This window comes from Scyliorhinus canicula, chromosome 8 (genome assembly GCF_902713615.1).
Source record: "Scyliorhinus canicula chromosome 8, sScyCan1.1, whole genome shotgun sequence".
NCBI lineage: Eukaryota > Metazoa > Chordata > Chondrichthyes > Carcharhiniformes > Scyliorhinidae > Scyliorhinus > Scyliorhinus canicula.
This window is the reverse complement of record NC_052153.1, coordinates 82,551,042-82,572,565: the sequence shown is the minus strand read 5'-3', so window position 1 is coordinate 82,572,565 and position 21,524 is coordinate 82,551,042.

Sequence of the window (21,524 nt, the reverse complement as noted above, 5' to 3'; positions counted from 1 at the left end):
TGCATGCACTATAAGAAAAAGCCAGAAATGGTATTGGAAAACACCACAGAAGGAAACATTCAAGCAAGTTAACAAGCCCTTCAATCCATAAGTTTACTAGTCCATTTTGATCCTTCTATAATACTCATTTGTGATGCATCTTCATATGGAGTTGATGCTGTTTTGTCACATATAATGAATGGTGGAACAGCCAATAGTTCAAAGACCCTAACTGATGCAGAGATGGGATATAATTGAGAAGAAGGGCCTTGTTGTCACCTTTGGCATCAGAAAATGTCACCAGTACATTTATAGGAGGCATTTACTTGGGCTTTTTAAGGAAGACAAAACAATCCCCCCAATTGCGGCTGCGAGGATGTTTGAGCTTTGTTACTGGCTGCTTACGAATACACTTTCTAACACCGACCAGGGGTACACATTCCCAATGCAGACGCCTGAAGTCGTCTTCCGTTACCAGAAGGGACCCACCCCCATCAGTGCCTCAGGAAATGTCTTAGCCTTAAATTTTCTAGATACGTAACCTGTATCTGCACAACAGATAAAGTACTGGACCCAGAGAAATCCAACATTAGTAAAAGTCAAGCATGTGACTCTATATGGTTGGCATCATGACAGGAAGACAGAACAGTTGAATTCTTAGCAAACAGGGAAGGATGAACTTAGCTGTGAGTAAACTCCTATGGAGAGTGAGAGTGGTCGTCCTAGTACCTGGAAGAAAGCTATTAATTGATGATTGCACAGCGGCCACCCTGGAATGTCCAAGATAAAGTTGTTGGCTCTTAGTTACATTTGGTGGTCCGAAATAGACGCAGATATCGAAGGAATGGTAAAACAGTGAGTCCAATGCCAGCTGCAACATAAATTACCAACTGCAACCATTGTGCACCCTTAAGAATGGCCAGTTTGGCCTTGGGTAAGGGTTCATGTTGATTACATTGGCCCATTCATGTGTACAATGTTCCTGCTATGAGAGATGCGCAGTCAAAATGGTTCAACATTTACAAGATGAAGTCCACAACTTCCTATGCAACAATGGAGAAGCTATGTCACTGCTTTTCCCTCCATGGTCTTCCAGAGGTGCTAGTTTCAGATAATGGGACCACATTTACCAGTGCTGAGTTCTAACACTTCATGTCATCAAATAAGATTAAACACACACTGCACCTTACCACCCCTCCTCATGGACTCGCTGAACGTGCTGCTTTAAGGCAGCCATGAAAAACAACCACCAGCGTCCATCGGGATAAAATTGGCACATTTCCTCATTAGCTACAGACTTAACAAAGAGTTCGAGAGGAGATAGGAGTTCAGATAGTGCACAAGAGGAGCCAAGAGTTTAAAAAAGAGTGTGAGAAGAGCCAAGCATTTAAAAAGAGCGCATGAGAAAAGTGAATCTAAGAGCAGAACCAGGTGGTTAAAAATCTGTAAGAAAGAGCGGAGTGCAAGTTTACATCTCCTAAGGAAATCTAAACAGCTGCTTGGGTGAGTATAGTTGGGTAGATACTATTATTGGTTATAATTGTTAAGATATCATTCTGTGATTCATTCTTTGTAAGAAATGTATTATATAACAGAACAGAAAAGGAGGGCCCTAGTTGATTGGTTTGATAATAAAAGGATTCATTTAACTTAAAGGGCACAGTAAGAAGTCTTACAACACCAGGTTAAAGTCCAACATGTTTGTTTCAAACATTAGCTTTCGGAGCGCCGCTCCTTCCTCAGTTCCAGAAGCATATATATAGACAAATTCAAAGATGCCATACAATGCTTAGAATGCGAGCACTTGCAGGTAATTGAATCTTTACAGATCCAGAGATAGGGGTTACCCCAGGTTAAAGAGGTATGAATTGTCCTGGCTAGAGACAATTCACACCTCTTTAACCTGGGGTAACCCAAATCTCTGGATCTGTAAAGATTCAATTACCTGCAAATGCTCGCATTCCAAGCATTGTCTGGCATCTTTGAATTTGTCTATATATATATGTTTCTGGAACAAACCTCTTCATTCACCTGAGGAAGGGGCAGTGCTCCGAAAGCTAGTGTTTGAAACAAACATGTTGGACTTTAACCTGGTGTTGTAAGTCTTCTTCCTCTGCTCAGCACAGTCCAACACCAGCATCTCCACATCATAAATTAAAGGGGTAAGACATGACAGGAGAGCTCCAACCTGTGGTCTGCTCTTCTTGCTCCATGTGGGAGACCAGGAATACTTCCAGTTCCCAGGACCAGCATGTGTGCAGGAAGTGTCTCCAGCACTTCTGCAGCTCTTGGAAGCCTGAGTTTTGGAGCTGGACCAGCAGCTGGGGACACTATGGAGCATCCATGAGGTGGAGAGTATCGTGGATAGCACGTGTAGGGAGATGGTCACATTGCAGGCTCAGATTCAGCAGATAGGATCGAAATGGGTGACCCCCAGGCAGAGCAAGAGGACTAAACAGTCAGTATGGCTCCTATGGCTATTCCCCTGCAAAAAAGATATACCATTTTGGATACTATAGCGGGGAATGGCTTCTCAGGGGATACCAGCAGGGGCCAAATTCATAGCACCATGGTTGGTTCTATTGCACAGGAGAGGAGCAAAAGGTGTAGAAATACAATAGTCATGGGGGATTCAATTGTGGGGGAATAGATAGACGTTTCTGTGGCCGCAAAAGAGATTCCAGGATGGTATTTTGCCTTCTTGGTGCTAGATTCAACGATGTTTCAGAATGGTTGCAGGAAATTCTGAAGGGGGAGGGTGAACAGTCATTGTCATGGTACACATTGGTACAAATGACATTGGTAAAAAAAAGTGATAAGTTTCTAAAAGCAGAAAACAGGGAGCTAGGAAGCAAGTTGAAAAGAAGGGCCTCAAATGTAATGATCTCAGGATTACCACCAGTGCCACATGCGAGTCGCAGAAGTAAAAGCAGGATACATAACAGCAGGCTTAAGTAGGATGCTCTTTCCAAGGGCCGGTGCAGACTCGATGGGCTGAATGGCCTCCTTCTGCACTGCAGGGATTCTATGATTCTATATAGGATGAATGTGTGGGTGAAGAGATGGTGTGAGGGGGTTGGTTTCAGGTTCCTGGGGCATGGGGACCAGTTCTGGTGGAGATGGGACCAGTACAGAGAGGACGGGCTACACCTGGGCAGGACCGGGACTAATGACCGGGTACTTGTTAGAGTGGTTGGGGAGGGTTTAAACTAATATGGCACAGAGATGGGAACCTATGCAAGGATTCAGAGCAGGGGAAATCAAGAACAAGAAAAAAGACAGCAAGGAGAATAAGAAAAGTGATAGGCAGAGAAATCAAGGGCTAGAATCAGATAAGGACGCAGTAAAAAATAATCGGGATGGGACAAGGAACATTTAAAGGACTAGCCTTCAGGTTTTGTACCTCAACGCCCGAAGAATTCAAAATAAAATGGATGGAGTAGTTGCGCAGGTAGATGTAAAGGGTATTGATATATTTGGGATTACAGAGACATGGCTCCAAGGTCACCAAGGATGGGAACTAAAAATTGAGGGCTATTCAGTTTTTAGGAAGGACAGAAATAAAAGAAAAGGTGGTGGAGTTGCATTGTTGATTAAAGAAGATATTGATACAACACCAAGGAAATATATTAGTACAGGTGATGTGGAATCTGTATGGGTCGAGTTAAGAAACACCAAGGGGTAAAAAACATTTGTCGGGGTGATATGCAGATCACCAAACTGCAGTGGTAATGTTGGGAATAGCATTAGACAGGAAATCAGAGATGCATGTGATTAAGAAACATCTGTGATTATGGGTGTATATAGATTGGGTGAGTCAAATTAGTCACAGTACAATAGAGGAGGAATTTCTGGAGTGTATACGGGATGGTTTTCTGGACCAGTATGTTGAGGAACCAACAAGGGAACAGGCCGTCTTGGATTGGGTATTGTGCAATGAGGAAGGATTACGTCGCAATCTAATTGTGAGAGAACCCTTGGGAATGAGTGACCACAATACGATTGGATTCTTTATCAAGGTGGATAGTGAGGTAGTTGATTTTGAGACTAGGGTATTGAATCTCAATAAAGGTAACTATTATGGTATGAGGCATGAGTTGACTATGACAGACTGGGAAACATACTGAAGGAAAGGACAGTGGACAGGCATTCAATGAACAAATAGGTGAATTCCAAAAGTTATTTATTCCTATTTGGCGCAAGAGTGGAAAGGGAACTGCGGCCAAACCATGGCTTACAAGGGAAATTAGCGATAGTATTAGAATCAAAGAGGCATACAAATTAGCAAGAAAAAGCAATAGGCCTGAGGATTTGGAACAGTTTAAAGTTCAGCAAAGGCGGACCAAAGGATTGATTAAGAAGGGAAAAGTACAATATGAAAATAAACTAGCGGGGAACATAACGTTTCTATCGCTATGTAAAGAGAAAAAGATTGACAACAACAAATGTAGGCCCCTTACAATCAGAAATGGGGAATTCATATCGGGGAACAAAGAAATAGCTGAGGAACTAAATTTGTACTTTGCTTCTGAATTCACAAAGGAAGACATCAATAATGTACCGGAAGTTCTGAGAAGCATAGGTTTTAGTGAGGGAATGAAGGAAATAAGTATCAGTTGAGGAATGCTTTTGGGAAAATTAATGAGATTGAAGGCGAATAAATCTCCAGGGCATGATAATCTTCTTCCCAGAGTACTTAAAGAAGTGGCCCTAGAAATAGTAGATCCATTAGTGGTGATTTTTCCAAATTCTTCAGACTCTGGAAGGATACCTACAGTTTGGAGGATAGCTAATGTAAGCCCGCTATTCAAAAAGGATGGTAGAGAGAAAACAGGGAGGTATAGATCAATGAGCTTAACGTCAGTAGTAGGGAGGTTGCTAGAGTTCATTATCAAGGATTTCATAGCACAATATTTGGATAACAGTGGTATAATCAGACAAAGTCAGCATGGATTTACGAAAGGGAAATAATGCTTGACAAATCTACTGGAATGCTTTGAAGATGTAACTAGTTGAGTTGACCAGGGAGAACCGGTGGACATGATTTATTTAGACTTTCAGAAAGCTTTTGACAAGGTCACACATAGCAGATTACTATGTAAAGTTAAAGTACATGGGATTGTGAGTAGTGTCCTGAGATGGATAGAAAGCTCGTTAGCAGATAGGAAGCAAAAGTGTTGGAATAAATGGGTCTTTTTCCGATTGACAGGGTAGTGAGATACCTCAGGGATCTGTCCTAAGACCCCAACTTTATTAATGATTTGGATGAGGAAACTAAATGTATTGGGCATAATTTAATGGAAAAAAAATTAACTTCATTTGTGGCAGGTTTTTCATTTTGTTGCATGAAGCCAGAGTTTTGTGTTTCTATTCTTGATGTCAATATAGCAAAAGAGGGAGGAAATGGGTATGTGACACAACAGTATCAAATACGTTTTCATAGACTTCATTAGCGAACACAAAAGGAATTTATTGATAAGAACTGTACAGCAGCCTCGTGGCTGTAGCTAACTCCTAAAATGTCTTTGCCTAGGAACCCTCTCTCACCATGGGGTGATTCCACACTCTGAGTCCCCATTGGTCATTGTGACCCTTACTCTGCTGTGTTGCCCTTAAAGGGACAATCAATGCATCACCATTTTTAAATCCTTTATAAAATTTTCAATAACTAATTCACTCAGTACTAAATATTACTTAAACATGTACATGAGTTATACAATTATAAATTGAGTCTTTGAGGGGGTTTTCTGTTCCTTGTAGAGCGGCTAAGATATTTTGAAAGGATCGAAGTTAACAGGAAGTGCAACAGGCAATTCATCACTGTTTGCTTCCACAGGGACATCAGTTATGACAATAACAGGCCGATCAGGTACATAATTGAGTGTTTACAAGTTCAAAAACATTTCTTGATAGTAACACCGACTGCTGAAGAACTCTGTACTCTTCAAATGGTCTACATGTTTACGAACAATTCGTCCCTACACGTCCATTTGGTATAAAAGGGGCAATAAATTGAGACAATAATTCCAGGGATCCAACTTGATCCACTACCAAAGTTTCTCACCTATACACCTTCATTTACCATAAATAATTATGCTATATTATGTGAATCATGGTTTGCTTTCTAATTTCTTTGGCTGGCTTCTATCCTCCTTGGCAAATTTGGAAACATGAGGCTCAGTCTCGTTCTGAGACGATGTTTCACTAGCAGTTCTGCTGGTGGAATGCCCATGGTTGCATATGGAGTGGTACGATTGCTAAGGAGGAATTGTGAGACTTTGGTTTCCAATGTTCCTACTGCCAGTTTCTTAAGGCCAGATTTGAAAATTTGGACGCCTCACTCCGCTTGTGCCTTTGGTGAAGATTTGAAACTCAGCGTTTGTGAATACGGTTCCATTTTCTGATACCATGACTTCAGGTAATCCGTGAAGTGAAAGCGTTGACGTAATCTTTCGATGTTAGCATGTGATGTAGGTAACCTCAAAATTGTCCATCCAATTAGAGTGTGCATCAATCATGTGCAAAAATATTGTGCCCAAGAATGGACCAACATAATCAATATGTACTCGTAACCATGACCAGCCGGGTCTTTCCAAAGGATGCAATGAGGCTATAGAAGACTATCTTTGTTGCCGTTTTCACCATTGGCAGTGCTTGAGTAGCTTCTCGATATCAGCATCAGTGCCAGGTCACCACACGTAACTCCTGGCAAGCATCTTCATCCCAGAGGTGCCAGGATGAGTGCTGTGTAATTCAGTTATAGCCCGCTGCCTGGTACAGGAAGACTACTGTTGTTCCCCAGAGTATGATGTCACCCTGACAAGTCAATTCATTCTTGTGGATAAAGAATCATAGAATTTACAGTGCAGAAGGAGGCCATTCGGCCCATGGATTCTACACATGCCCTACATAAGCCCATGCCTCCACCCTATCTCAGTAACCCCAACTAATCTTTTGGATACTAAGGGAAAATTTAGCATGGCCAATCCACCTAGCCTGAACATCTTTGGACTGTGGGAGGAAACCAGAGCACCCGGAGGAAACACACGCAGACACAGGGAGAAAGCGCAGACTCCACACAGACAATCACCCAAGGCCGGAATTGAACCCGGGTCCCTGGAGCTGTGAGTCAGAAATGCCACGTGCCGCCCATTTATTTTTGTATAAAGTAGAGCATCGTTGTTTATAAAGTTGTAGAAAGTTGTTTAGAGTACCCAATTTTTTTTCCCGATTAATGGGTAATTTAACGTGGCCAATCGACCTACCTGCACATCTTTGGCTTGTGGGGGTGAGACCCACACAAACACGGAGAGAATGTGCAGACTCCACAAGGACGGTGACCTGGGGCCGGGATTGGTTTCATTTCCACGGAGATTGGCTCATTTACCCAGCCTACAGTATTTTGTCTCTCACTTTAGACAGAAGTGGATCTCAGTTGGTCCAGCTCCTGATCTGTTTCACTAAGACTGGCAATGTATCTAAAACATTCAATGCAATAATGAGTTCTTGTGGTATTGGAGTACATGTGATATTTTCCTGCAAGGGTAGGTGGCTAAAAGCATCCGTATTCTCTATGTGTGTTCCAGGTTAGTGGTTCAAAGTATATTTATAAGCAGACAGAATTAACGGCCATTGTTGAATTCTTGCTGAAGCGATCGGTGGGATAACTTTGTCCTCCTTGAAACAATGGTAAAATGTCTACCATATAAGTACCTGTGAAATTTCATGAACGCCAAAGGCTATTGATAGTCCTTCCTTTTTGATTTGTGAGCAGCTTTTTTTGACCTCTGAGGAGGCTCTTGACACGTACTCTCTGGGCCTTTCAGAGCGTCGTCCATCTCATGGAACAACACCGCACCATCACCATATGGAGAGGCTCACAGGTCAATATTAGTTCTTTAGATGGGTTGATGTGTGCTAACGGGTTTGAGAAATGCAGAAATTGCGTTGCTCTGTTGAAAGCTTCCTCCCGGGGAGCCTTCCAAGCTCAACAATGGTGTTTTTAGCAGCATACGCTAGGGGGCCAATACCATTGATAAGTCTGGTAAAAAAAAACATCCATACCATTCCCAAAAATGATTTGAGTTCAGTTGTACTTGTGGGGCCATACACCTCCTTTATCGCCTTGACCTTGTTTTCCATGAGGTGTAATGCTTGTGCATCTACATGGTGCCCCAGGTAGGTCACCTCAGTGGTTTGAAATGTGCACTTCTCTTTCTTGAATCGAACTCCAGCCTCCTAAAATTCCTTTAACACATCTTCTAAGTTTGTTAGATGCTCGGCCTCTGTTGATCATGTTATAAGGATATCATCAAGGTTACTACAACCCACAGTAGCTCCTGTAGTACACTTTCCATTGTCCTTTGGAATATTGCACATGCTGAAGACACATTAAAAGGCAGGTGGGTGTACTGGATGAGGCCTTTATGTGTGTTTATCGTGACATACCCCTGGGAGGCATTATCTAGTTTGAGTTACTGGTATGCGTGACTCATATCCAGCTTTACGAAGAGTGACCTCTTTCCTACTTTGCCTACAGATCTTCAATTCCAAGGATTGGATATTTATCCAGTTTGGCGGCCTGATTAACTGTTAGCTTATAATCGCCGTAAATGCAGGTGGTTTTATCCTGTTTCAATACAAAGACTATAGGTGCTGCCCATTCCAAGAACTGAACTGGCTGGAAAATTCTTCCAATCTGTTAGTTCTTCCAATCTGTTTAACTCAGGATGCACTTTCTCTCATAAGGCATGTGGTACTGATCTTGCCCTAAACAATCGGGAAGTAGCCTCTGGATCCACATAAATCTTGGATTGTAGCCCTTTGATTTTGCCTAATTCATGACAGAAGATGCTCTCCTACTTTCTTTTCAGTTTGCGCAGTCCCCTTTCCTGCAATTGAAAAATCTCAACCCAATTCAACTTGGTTTCTTTCCGGGCGGCTGAGAAGGCGGTTCTTCACCCGTCACTATTATCACTGGGAGGTAGGTAAACATTTGTCCATAGCTTACAGGTACCATTGTGGTGCCTATTATCTTTATTGCTTCTTCTGTATAAGTTTTCAACTTGGCAGAAGTGCTCTTGAAGTTCAATGATTCAGGTGTTTGATTGCCTCCACATCGGTAACATTCCAGTTTAAGCAGCTGGCAGCGTAGATTTGAGAGTTCTCAGCTTCCTTTGCTCAGGAACATTCACAGAAGTGTCGACAACACCAGTGGGACTCATCTGCTCTGAAATGGGGGTCGCCGCCCCTCAAATGGTCAGTATGCTTTCTGATGGTCTTTCCACGTATGATACTGGCTCGGACTAGGATACAATAGCCTGGGTCGGCGCAGGCTGGGAGGGCCGAAGGGCCTGTTCCTGTGCTGTAATTTTCTTTGTTCTTTGTTAATACACCCAGCTAACCATAGTTGGCATGAGGTATGAACTAAGACCAGTTCCCCTCCCACCCAGAACGATCTGTTGTCCCTCTGCATAGCCCGGTGACTTCTCTGGGAGGCCTGATATGTCTTCACCCTCCCCGTGAAGTTAGGAAACACAAAATCCAAAGGTGTTCTGAGTCAGTTCCGATGGATTCTGGCAGTCCATATTTACGAGCATTCAGCATAGGGCATCCACTGTAGCCTCCGAGGTTGTTGTCCCCATCCCCTGTATAAACAGCCACTTGAAGTGGGCATCCATCAAAACTAAAAACATCCCTCCAAGAAAGGATTTGCATAATCAACGTAGACCCTGACCCATGGGTGAGCTGACCATTCCCAGCAGTGGGCACTGGCTGATGGAGACAGCGATTGTTGTTTTGACAAAGGTTACATTTTTGTACCGCTCTTCAATGGCTTTGTCAATGCCTGGCCACGATATATAGCTGCATGCCAGCATCTTCCCCTTTGTTTACCGTGGTTGGCCATGATGCAGCTCCAGTAAGAGAGGTCCCATAGCGGGTGGCGGACTCATGAGCCCCACAAGGTCACCATCGTCAAAGGCCAGTTCATTTTGGTGGGTTAAATAGGGCCTCAAGCTAATATGATCTCCTGAGGTACTGGTGGAGGTGGCACACATTTCAGCAGTGGGAATTAGCTCAGTGCGTCTGCATTAGCAATCTGCTGCCTGGTCTGCACAGGAAGACACAGTTATAGGCCATCAACAGCCAGGCCCAACATTGCACTCTTGCAGAGCCGATTGGTGATATTGGTTTATCCTTTCGCAAAAGCCACAAAAGCGGCTTAAGGTCGATGGTTTAATGAATCACCATCCCTACATATTTTCATAGAGTTCATAGATTTCATAGAATTTACAGTGCAGAAGGAGACCATTCGGCCCACGATGTCTGCACCGTCCCTTGGAAAGAGCACTCCCCCCCCCAAGCTCACACCTCCATCCTATTCCCGTAACCCCATCCCACCTTTTGGACACTAAGGACAATTTATCATGGCCAATCCACCTAACTTGCACATCTTTGGACTGTGGGAGGAAACCAGAGCACCCAGAGGAAACCCACGCAAACACGGGGAGAACGTGCAGCCTCCACACAGACAGTGACCCAAGCCAGGAATTGAACCTGGGACCCTGGAGCTGTGAAGCAATTGTGTTAACCACTATGCTGTCGTGCTGCCCTTGGAATAATTTCTCCACACTAAACCCTCTCTCTCAGTTTGAGCATAATTTCACTTTCCTTCCAAAAAGGTCCTTGAGGCAAAGTCGATCAGCCGCTGGGATCGATCCTCCTTCTTATACTATCCCTACCCCGTAAGAAGACAAATCACATGTGAGAACAATCTATTTCCCTGGGTCGAAGTGAACTTAAAAGTTTGAGGACTGCAAGGTTCCACCAGGGTCACTCAGCTCCTGACCTCATTACAACCTTGGTTGAAACATGGACAAAAGAGCTGAATACTAGAGGTGAGGTGAGAGTGACTGCCCTTGACATCAAGGCAGCATTTGACCGAGTATGGCATCAAGGAACCCTAGCTAAACTGGAGTCAATGAGAATCAGGGGAATAACTCTCCGCTGTTTGGTCATACCTGGCACAAAGGAAGATGGTTGTGGTGGTTGGAGGTCAATCATCTCAGCTCCAGGACATCACTGTAGGAGTTCCGCAGGGTAGTGTCCTCGGCCCAACCATCTTCAGTTGCTTCATCAATGATCTCCCTTTCATCATAAGGTCAAAAATGGGGATGTTTGCAGATTACTGCACAATGTTCAGCACCATTCGTGACTCGTCAGATACTGAAGCAATCCATGTCCATGTGCAGCAAGACCTGGACAATATTAAGGCTGGGCTGACAAATGGCAAGTTACATTCACGTCACAGAAGTGCCAGACAATGACCATCTCCTACAAGAGAGGATCTAACCACCGCCCCTTGACATTCAATCGCTGAATCCCCCACAATCAACATCCTGGGGATTACCATTGATCAGAAACTGAACTAGACTAGCCACATTAATACTGTGGCTACCAGAGCAGGACAAAGGCTAGGAATCCTACAGAATACAAACAGTCAACCCTCCACCATTGACAAACAGTGGCAGCCATGTGTACCATCTACAAGATGTACTGCAGTAATTCACCAAGGTTCTTTCGACAGCACCTTCTAAATCCATGGCCACTACCATCTCGAAGGACAAGAGCAGCAGATACCTGGGACCCCACCACCTGGAGGTTCCTCTCCAAGTCACTCACCACCCTGACTTTGCTGTCGCTGGGATAAAATCCTAGAATTCCCTCTCTAACAGTACTGCAGGTGCACCTACACCTCAAGGACTGCAGCGGTTCAAGAAAGCAGCTCATCACCACCTTCTGAAGGGCAAGTAGGGATTGGCAATAAATGCTGGCTAATCAGCGATGCCCACATCCGGTAAATTAATTTTAAAAATGGCTTGCTTCACCAAGCGAAAAGCTTTTTCTCGTGACTCCCTCCATTGCTACCTTTGATGTTTCTTCAATAGCTGGTGTAATGGTGCCAAGATTTGGGCCCACAAACTGTCAGATGTATCACCATCTGCTTTTCTTCCTCAGTGATCTTGTTCGTGGTGAAGAAATAACAGCCATTCAATGTACTGGTTCCAATCATCAGCCACTTGGTCAAACGGGTCCAGTTTACTGATAATAGGCATTTTCACTCACGTTTTGATGGTTCCTGACTCTTGTTGGTCCTTCTTTCTTTCCAATTGTACCTTCCTTCCCCACTTGAATCACAAAGTACTGCAGGCTGCGATTGAACCTTTTACCTCGTCGCCAGTGTGGTGGTGCAAGAAACACTCTGGAGGTTTCCAGTAGTAACAAAGGGGTTTATTAATAAAAGGCAAAGGCTGGTATATTGACAGGCACAGAAGACAATATGATGGGTTTTGTCTCTTAGTCTCCGGGATCCACACTGCCTGGGCCTCTGTTTAATCGCATGTCCAATCATTGATTTGCCTGCAGTCAGCTGCTCTGGCAATGCTCTCTCTAATGGCCCCATGATCCATGCAGGTTCACAAGCACCCCACCCCACTGTCCCAGCACTCAGACAACTTTGCTCACATGATGGCACTGTGTGCCAATGAATGAGCACCTCTCAGAGCTTTCCATACATTTATGAGACTAATCCATTGAGTGGCATTGTTATGACTGGATTTCCATTGTAGTGTCGCCTCCTCTTCATAGATAAGGTTAAGATCCTGGTAGTTTCCATGGCTCACTTCAAAAGTTGCAGAATGACCCTTAACGTGCTGTAAACATTAACATTGTCCACTGATTGCAATATTCGGGTGGGTTAGCAGCTCTTGCAAACTCGTCCAAAATCAATGCATGTTGCCTGTGACCATGGGAACAGAATTATGCAGGAGTATGCTAGTTTCCCAAGGAGCTTTCATGACTCATATTTTTGGGAAAGTATTACTCACGAGTACTTCCATAAACTTTGCAATGGCAGAGGTAAGTCAAAAGCTCCTCGCTTGGAAGTTAGGTTGCTGGCCTATTAAATAGGCAATGCGGGGACTTCCGTTGGCGACTGGTTGGAGAAGCTCGCACATTTTTTAAACCAGTTCCCATGGATTTTGATTACCAAACCAGCCCATCATATGGGATCAGGAATTTGTCAGTGAAAATATGTCATACTCTATGATGCAGGTTGTTGGAAGAGGATTGCAGGGAGTAATCCTTCGATGAGGCCAGAAAATCCATGAAGCCATCCTTGAGTGAGGTTGACTGTGGTGAAAACAGTTTGCAAAGCATTTTGAGGAGGAGGGCAGGTTGATGATGGAAAAAACGAGGGTGTCTCGTCACAAATGAAGGCTCGCCAGCTGATTCGCCGGGACCACGCTTGCCAGCCCCCCGCTAACAAAGTCGAGCAGCACTTAAGCTGCACTTGCTCAGCCAACCCCAGCCAACTCGCAATAATGCCACCAAGGAGACCGGCCAAGTTTTGGGGATGCTGACCTGGGGAGGCTCCGAGACGTGGTGGAGGCCAGGAGGGATGCCCTGTTCCCTGAAGGTCCCAAAGAGTCATCCACATTGCAGCCAGTGCTATTCAGGAGTGGAGTCACGTTTGGAGTTGTGTATCTGACAAGGCCGAGAGTGACTTTTCGGTGAAAAGATCATTTTTACAATACGTCGGAAGAGGCAGAGGCTTTTGTCAAGGAGCATGGACTTGGACTTGATTGAATGGATTTAATTGAGACTTTAATGGGGACGGTTAGGAGGGATTGGTTTGAGATATTTTGTTGTTTGTATCTGGTATATGTTTGGGATTGAGGGGGCTACAGTTGTTGGGGGTTGTGGCGGCCAATGGTATGGGGAGTATATGACCCCTGGGGGAGTTTAAGTATGGTAAGGTTGTTGGGCTTTGGTTACTCTTCCGTAGCCGGTACAGGCTGGGGAATCGGCATATCATCTTTGTTCTTTGATCATACACCCTGGATGGGGGGTTACCTTTGCTAGCTGTAAAATTTCAACGAGTGCAGTCTATTTGAATGTCAGGGTCGCAGCATGCAGGTGGTTGTTGGGAGGGTCGCTGGACCATCGGTCGCAGTGTTCCTGATCGTGCGAAGAAGTGCCCAATTGCCGTGACCTGCTTTTAAAAATGCCAGCTGCAGCCAACTTTCGGAATGCCGCTGTCTCGCGCAGCGGGCCCGCAGTCTAACAGGCAAACCGCCTCCTCCTGATGTCAGCGCACTGAGCGAGGAGCAGATTATTTTTTAAAAATCAATGGAGTATTCTCTTCAGAAGAGACAGCAGAGAGCAGGTCACACATCCTGTTGAGTGTGCTCTGGGTACGAGAGAGATTCCTCCATTTTGTAGCTGCCAGCAGTGCGGGTGTGAGCTCTACCATGGGTTTTCATCAACTGAATGGATCCAATTCTTGACTCACAGATCTTTGTACCGATGGGGCAGGAAGTCCCACGAGGTAATGAGATCCAGAGTGCAGGATTTGCTTCCTTTTCTCTCCATCTCTGCCACTGCTCTGCCTCATCAATAAAGCATTTGGACTCAGAGCATGTTGCAGCTGGATGGACAAATTGCCACCATTTTGAACGATTGGCAACAAACCTCCGAATCATTAATGTCAATGCTACCATGCTTAAAGGAGAACTTCAGATCATCTTTGAAACATTTTCCTTGTCCTCCCCTGGAATACTGGCAATTTGAGAGTTGAGAAAATAGTACCTGGAAGGGGAGATGTTTTGTCGGCCATCCGGAAACAGTCGTAGTTAATTTTGCTAAAGTTTTACCCTAATTCTTGTGGAGATGAGTTCAAGAAGGACACATGTTTCTTTGTCAATCAATTCTCTTCTGTAATAAGATACATTTTTTAAAAAAGTATTAGGAGAAAGCATGAAAGCAAGTGTAGTTGTAAAACCTTTAAAAAAATGATTGAAATGGTTTGCAAAATGGAACAATGGTTATTCTGTTTAACACTGTTAAAAGGATTTGGTGGAATGTACCTTGTTTTTGGATATGGAGAAAATTCTTCTAAATTGTAATCTGTTGGTTACTCTGATAATGACGAATGTTGATATCAATGATTAATTGTTATTGAGCTAAAGCCAATCAAACTGCAAACACAAATCTGCCGAAATGCTTCCTCTTTGCTGTTCAAATGAGGTAATCAGTCTCACAAAATTGACAGTCAAGACAACCATCATAGATACATTGGGAGTGAAATGAAGAAAACTATGTAGGTAGGTTGATGGCTGTTAATTATAAAGTCTCAAGCAGAAGGCTTGAATTCCTCAGCTGATGATCTTGTTGGTTGCACAAGGAGAAGCTTGATAATGCCCTCCAGTACTGACTCCAGAATTTGCAGAGTTGGTACTCATGAGCATGAAAGTTTCAGCAGCAGTTTAGATGTATCGCCTGTGCCCTATTCCTACTCATGGACTTCCCACCAACCCAAAACCTGTCCATGGTGATAAGGTTAAGGGGGGGGGTTGTTGGGTTACGGGTATAGGGTGGATACGTGGGTTTGAGTGGGGTGATCATTGCTCGGCACAACATCGAGGGCCGAAGGGCCTGTTCTGTGCTGTACTGTTCTATGTTCTATAAACCACCCTCAATGTGCCCATTTTATTCTGATTAGCTAATCTGACAACATTTTTGAAAAGGAGCAAAAGTCTCCAGGAGTCCAGGTTATTGACCTGACCTGGACTTGGAGGTGGGGCCCACGTACTGCGAGAGTGGGAGACAAGTGCGTTATCACATATTTGACTCAGCAGCTGCATTATATTGTCAGGTCTCTGTGAGAATCGGAAACAGCTCAGCTAGGGACAGCAAACCCATCAGCTCATTTATCAGTTGCTTTGGGCAGCACGGTAGCACAAGTGGATAGCACTGTGGCTTCACAGCGCCAGGGTCCCAGGTTCGATTCCCCACTGGGTCACTGTCTGTGCGGAGTCTGCACGTTCTCCCCGTGTCTGCGTGGGTTTCCTCTGGGTACTCCGGTTTCCTCCCACAGTCCAAAGACGTGCAGGTTAGGTGGATTGGCCATGATAAATTGCCCTATGTGACCAAAAAATGTTAGGAGGGGTTATTGGGTTACAGGGATAGGGTGGAAGTGAGGGTTGAAGTGGGTCGGTGCAGACTCGATGGGCCAAATGGCCTCCTTCTGCACTGTATGTTCTATGTGTTCTATGTGTAGCAGGTAGACAGATGTTCCTTCCTTTACATGGCATTGAAGAGACTTCCAGAAAAAGCCCAACTAAATCTCTGTAATTTTCCTGGGTGTTCTTTTAGAAATGTTGAGAGCAATTTCCCAAACAGGAACAGATCAGCCACCCATTTTGCACATAGCGGATAAAAAATTACACTGATTATATTTTGAAGTGTTGAATATTACTAGATTGTTAAACCTAAAGCCACTTTCTACACTGTGAAAACAATAATACAAGTGTCTGAAACTGTTTCAAAGCTAATAACAGAAGGGAGGACTGGATTTAACAACTCAGTGTAGATTCTCATTTTCCATTCTGAAGTACAGACTGGAACAATGAAAGGTCATAGGTTTCATGGCAACGGCATATGAGATATGTAGCAACTTAGCATTGTCCTGAGGGATTGAGGTCAAGGAGCTGGTGTCACATGATATCCATTTGAAAAGATCTCATGGGAAATGAATTTCTGTTCATTCAAGTAATTTAAATGATATGGATACATAACAGACAGTTTTAAAAACGGGTAAGTGCATTAATCTCTTGAAGTATAAAGGTTTCTGTAGAATGTTCGAGATGCTTCAACTTTCATTTTTGAAGAATAAAAAATATAGTCCACTCACATCAATTTACTATGGAAAGGTGTTCATGCCTCCGCCTCCCTCACCCCCAGTGTATTTGAAGGTGGAGGTCTCATAAAACAAAGTGGGTGGTCTTCCCTCCACCTTCCTGCCCGCTCCCAACCTCTCCCATGTTATTCCCTTGTTGGCGAAGGTATCAGGAAGAATACCACTCTTTGAGCCTAGAGTAGCCAATTAATCACCACTTAAGGGTTTCATTCCGCTTCTGCCATTAATTTATGTTTGCCTGGGGAAGATAGCGTTCACTGCATGAGCCACTGTTGGGCAGGAAGAGGGACACCTACTTGGGGAAGACGGTTCCCTGTGCCCATCAAAGGCACACCCCTCCAAGACTGTACCCCATTTTTAATCCTCCCACCAGTTTCTAAGACCTGTCCCCCCAGCCTATCATTGCCCTCATTGGCACCTGCCTGGCACACCACTCCAAAATCCCAGACTAACCTAAAGTTTACACTCCGGGACTGCCTATAGTCCCAGCAGTGGCCACCATTTGATCTTGGAACTTCTGGTCAATCAGATTGGCCATCAGCTAGCTGTCTAAAGCAGGACTTCCTCCCAGATGTGGTAGTCCCATCCTGAATCAATTAAGGATGCTCCCAGTGTAACAGCGCTCAGACAGCTGGATTCTGAGTCAGCAGGCTCAAGACCAACATTTCCGGCTGGGGCTCTTGGAATACATCTCCGATTAAAATCCAGCCCCATGTCTTTCAATCCACGCTTGGGGGCCTCGCATCCTTCCACTGAAGAAGAATCCTCCCCCGGGCTACTAGGGACGCAAAGGCCAGAACACCGGCCTCTTTCGCCTCCTGCACTCCCGGCTCCACTGCAACCCCAAATATTGCGAGTCCCCAGCCTGGATTGACCCTGGATCCCACCACCCTCGATACCATCCTTGCTACACCCTTCCAAAATTCCCCCAGCGCTGGGCATGCCCAGAACATGTGGACATGGTTTGCTGGGCTCCCTGAGCAACTAATACACCTGTCCTCGGTCCTAAAAAACCGGCTCATCCTTGTCCCGATCATATGAGCCCTACGCAGTACCTTAAACTGTATGAGGCTAAGCCTCGCACACAAAGAGGAGGAGTTAATACACGTAGACTAGATAGACACTAGAGGGAGCACCAGAGACATGACACACAGACACCCAACCAATAGGTCAGTTAGATAGACACGACCAATGGGCATTCACGATACACACAGAGGTGACACTACCACGAGGGCATTACACCAACCCATATATAAAGGACACAGCACACATGATCTTCCTCTTTCCAGTGGAGACACTCAGTGAGTAGAGACACAGGGTTGATTCACTATCACACCCACCATGTGGATTGTAGCAGACTGGTTTGTCAGTCTGAGTAGCTATAGAAGGATCAACAGTAGAGGCGAACCTAAGTAAGAGAATTGTAAATAGTTCAATAAACATGTTGAAGTATCTCCACGTCTGAACCTTCCTTTGTCAGAGTGCACATCAAAGAAGCCGCTTATGCTATGCCAAAAGCATAACAAGACATAGTACCAGTGAGTAACTGTCTCAATCCATATAGCTACAACTCAGCAAACAGTGACAACCAGCAACAACAGCCAGGCTAGACGATGATCAAGACCCCGGTTCCGCAGCGGCTCAAGTGCCACGGCAATCTCCGCGAAAACTGGTGGGCATTCCGGCAAAGGCTTGAGATCTTCTTGGTAGCAGCCGACCTACAAGACGAGGCCGATGCTGAAAAGACAGAGTTTCTTCTCACCATCGCCGGTGCCGGAGCAGAAGAAATCTTTAAAACGTTCAAGTTCTCCAAAGGGCGCAACAGGAGCGACTTCCAGGCAGTCCTGGACAAATTCAGTAAATACTGCGAGGAAAACACAGTCAAACCAACAGAAAACAGTAAGAGAGGCGCCAGTGCTTACCACGAGGTCGAGTTCCCGGAGCAGAGAACGACAATTTTGATCGCCGGCCATCTTAGTAAAGGTACTGCACATGCGCAGTTGCGCGAGAAGCGCCCAGAACGGGAAGGTCCGTTTGCACATGAATGAATGAATGAAAATCGCTTATTGTCACGAGTAGGCTTCAATGAAGTTACTGTGAAAAGCCCCTAGTCGCCACATTCCGGAGCCTGGTACGGGAATCGAACCGTGCTGCTGGCCTACTTGGTCTGCTTTAAAAGCCAGCGATTTAGCCTGGTGAGCTAAACCATGCGTGGGAAGCTGCGCACGCGCAATTTCAAAAACGGCCCACTTACAGTAACAGCGATATGCGCATGCGCACACGCTTCCTACAACTGACGTCACACGCGTCATGACATCAGAGGCCCCAGACCACGCCCACTTAAAGGGCAAATGTCCCAAAACTCGAAAGAAATTCTTAAAGCCGTAAAACAAGATTCTTTCACCTGGAACGACAGCACAATGCCCGAAATTTAACCAGTAGCTGAAAGTAACCTCCGCAGAACCCTGCAACAAGCAGTTAGCACCGCCCAAAGAGATGATACAGTCCTTGAATACTACAACACCGACCTTTATTTCTTCTCTGGACATCGCGAGCCCAATGCCAGCTCCGACACAAACAGTGATGATATGGTCCTAGAAGACTACGACTCAGACGAACCTTTCACCTTGGGAGGCTACCCCAGTACCAAATCCGAACCACAACTAGACGTGTTGTACATTCAAGACTCCGATGACGAGTTCTTCGAATTTGAGGACCTTCAGCCCAGCACATATGACATCCCAACACGTGACTCCAGGATTATCCTGCGGCCTGACACCAAGTGACAGAGAGCGGTACAAGCCCACAAAGAGCGGCCTGCTGCCACACAGAGAGTGGTCCACGCACCACAGAGGGTCCCAGCCGCTACACAGGAAGCGATGAAAGACTCAACAGCAAGGCAAGCACACGTCTCCACACAAGAAGTGACTCCAGTGTCACAAGCCTCCACAGCGAGCTCGTGGATAGACTCCATGATAAAAGAAACGCAAGACTCCACACCGCAGTCCTTGCATGAACAAGAAGTGACTCGAGTGACACAAACCTCCACAGCGAGCTTGTGGACAGACTCCACGATAGAAGCAATGCAAGACTCCAAAGTGGAGTCCTTGCCTGAACATGACCATGGCGGTCTAGCAACCTCCTCTGAGCAACCAGCAGCAGAAAATGCAAGTCTGCCATGCTCAAGTGAACAACAGCAAGACTATGAAAGTCTACCCAGCTCAAGTGAACAACAAAGCGACTATGACAGTCCACCCACATTGTTTGAGCCACCAGAAGAAGACTCTGACACTCTACCCAGCCCAAGTGAACAACAAGAAGCTACTGAGCCTCTACCCACTGTATGTGAGACAAGTGACGACAGCATCCCACTTCCCATACAAGACATGCAATGTGACAGACCTCAGCTAGTGTGTACAGAGACACTCGACAATCACAGTGAGACCACTGGTGACTCCAGTGAGACCACTGGTGACTCCAGTGACACCACGCTACTTCAAACCTCACTCGCTCGGGCCTCTCCACAAGCAAATGCATTCCTGAATGTTTTGACTCCAGACATGGAGCATCAAGAAATCTCAGCGACTCCAGTGAATTCAATACTGATTCAAGTAAGCCGGACTTGACTTCAGACAGGGAGCGCCACAACCTCAGTGACGGCACGCTCAAGGTGACAGCAGATGCCACAACGCACACTGACGCAGTAACTGTGTGAAGGACTTGTATTATCCACAGAGTGTGATCCTTGAGCGCAGCAAACACGGCAACACAACCAACCAACACAATATCACAACATCTGAATACTATATCAAAGACAATGACATGACGCGTACCAATGACAAAGACTACACCAATGGAACTACGACTGGTACAACATGGTACGACTCTGCCCATGACGGACACTGTTACTGCTCAGCTCAGTACAATGACATACCGTAGCTGGAAGATGCATCTTCCCACTTCACGTGTGCTGCACTACCAACAGGCAACCCAGCTTTCAGGACAGATGCCATCCAACATCACTACCACAAGCATCGGAAGAAAAAAAAGATTCCAAATCAGACAACAAAGTGATTTGACCACTTCTTGGTTCCTTATGCACAGAGATACTGATGGCATTCACAAGTACATGCCACCATCAAAATCACCAACTCACCAACCCAACAAGTAAGACATTCGACCATGACAATTGATGGATTTTGGACTCACACATATGATTTGGACTTATTGTTTAATAGCTGTTGTCGTGACTTGTGCAGAGCATTGCTTATTGACCTTTTTTTTGTTCAATTTTCTTTAAGTGTGCAGAAAATATGTAACACGAAAAAAGTGGGGATGTGCTGATATGCATCACTGTAAATACACAAGGGGTTCATGTAAATACACGTAGACTAGCTAGACACTAGAGGGAGCACCAGAGACATGACACACAGACACTCAACCAATAGGTCAGTTAGATAGGATACAACCAATGGGCATTTGCGATACACACAGAGGTGACAGGAGGGCATTACACCAACCCATATATAAAGGACACAGCACACATGATCTTCCTCTTTCCAGTAGGGACACTCAGTGAGTAGAGACACAGGGTGCGATTCTCCGCAAATGCGGAGAGTCGTGAAGGCTGCCGTGAAACTGGCCTTGTTTCACGGCAGCCTCCGCGCCCCCTCCCGGGACCCGATTCTGCTCCCCGGTCGGGGCTAGCAGCGGGGCCCCGTGAACCTCGGCATCGCAGGCTTAGCGAACTTCGCTAAGCCCGCGCGCCAAGGTTAACGGCGGCTAA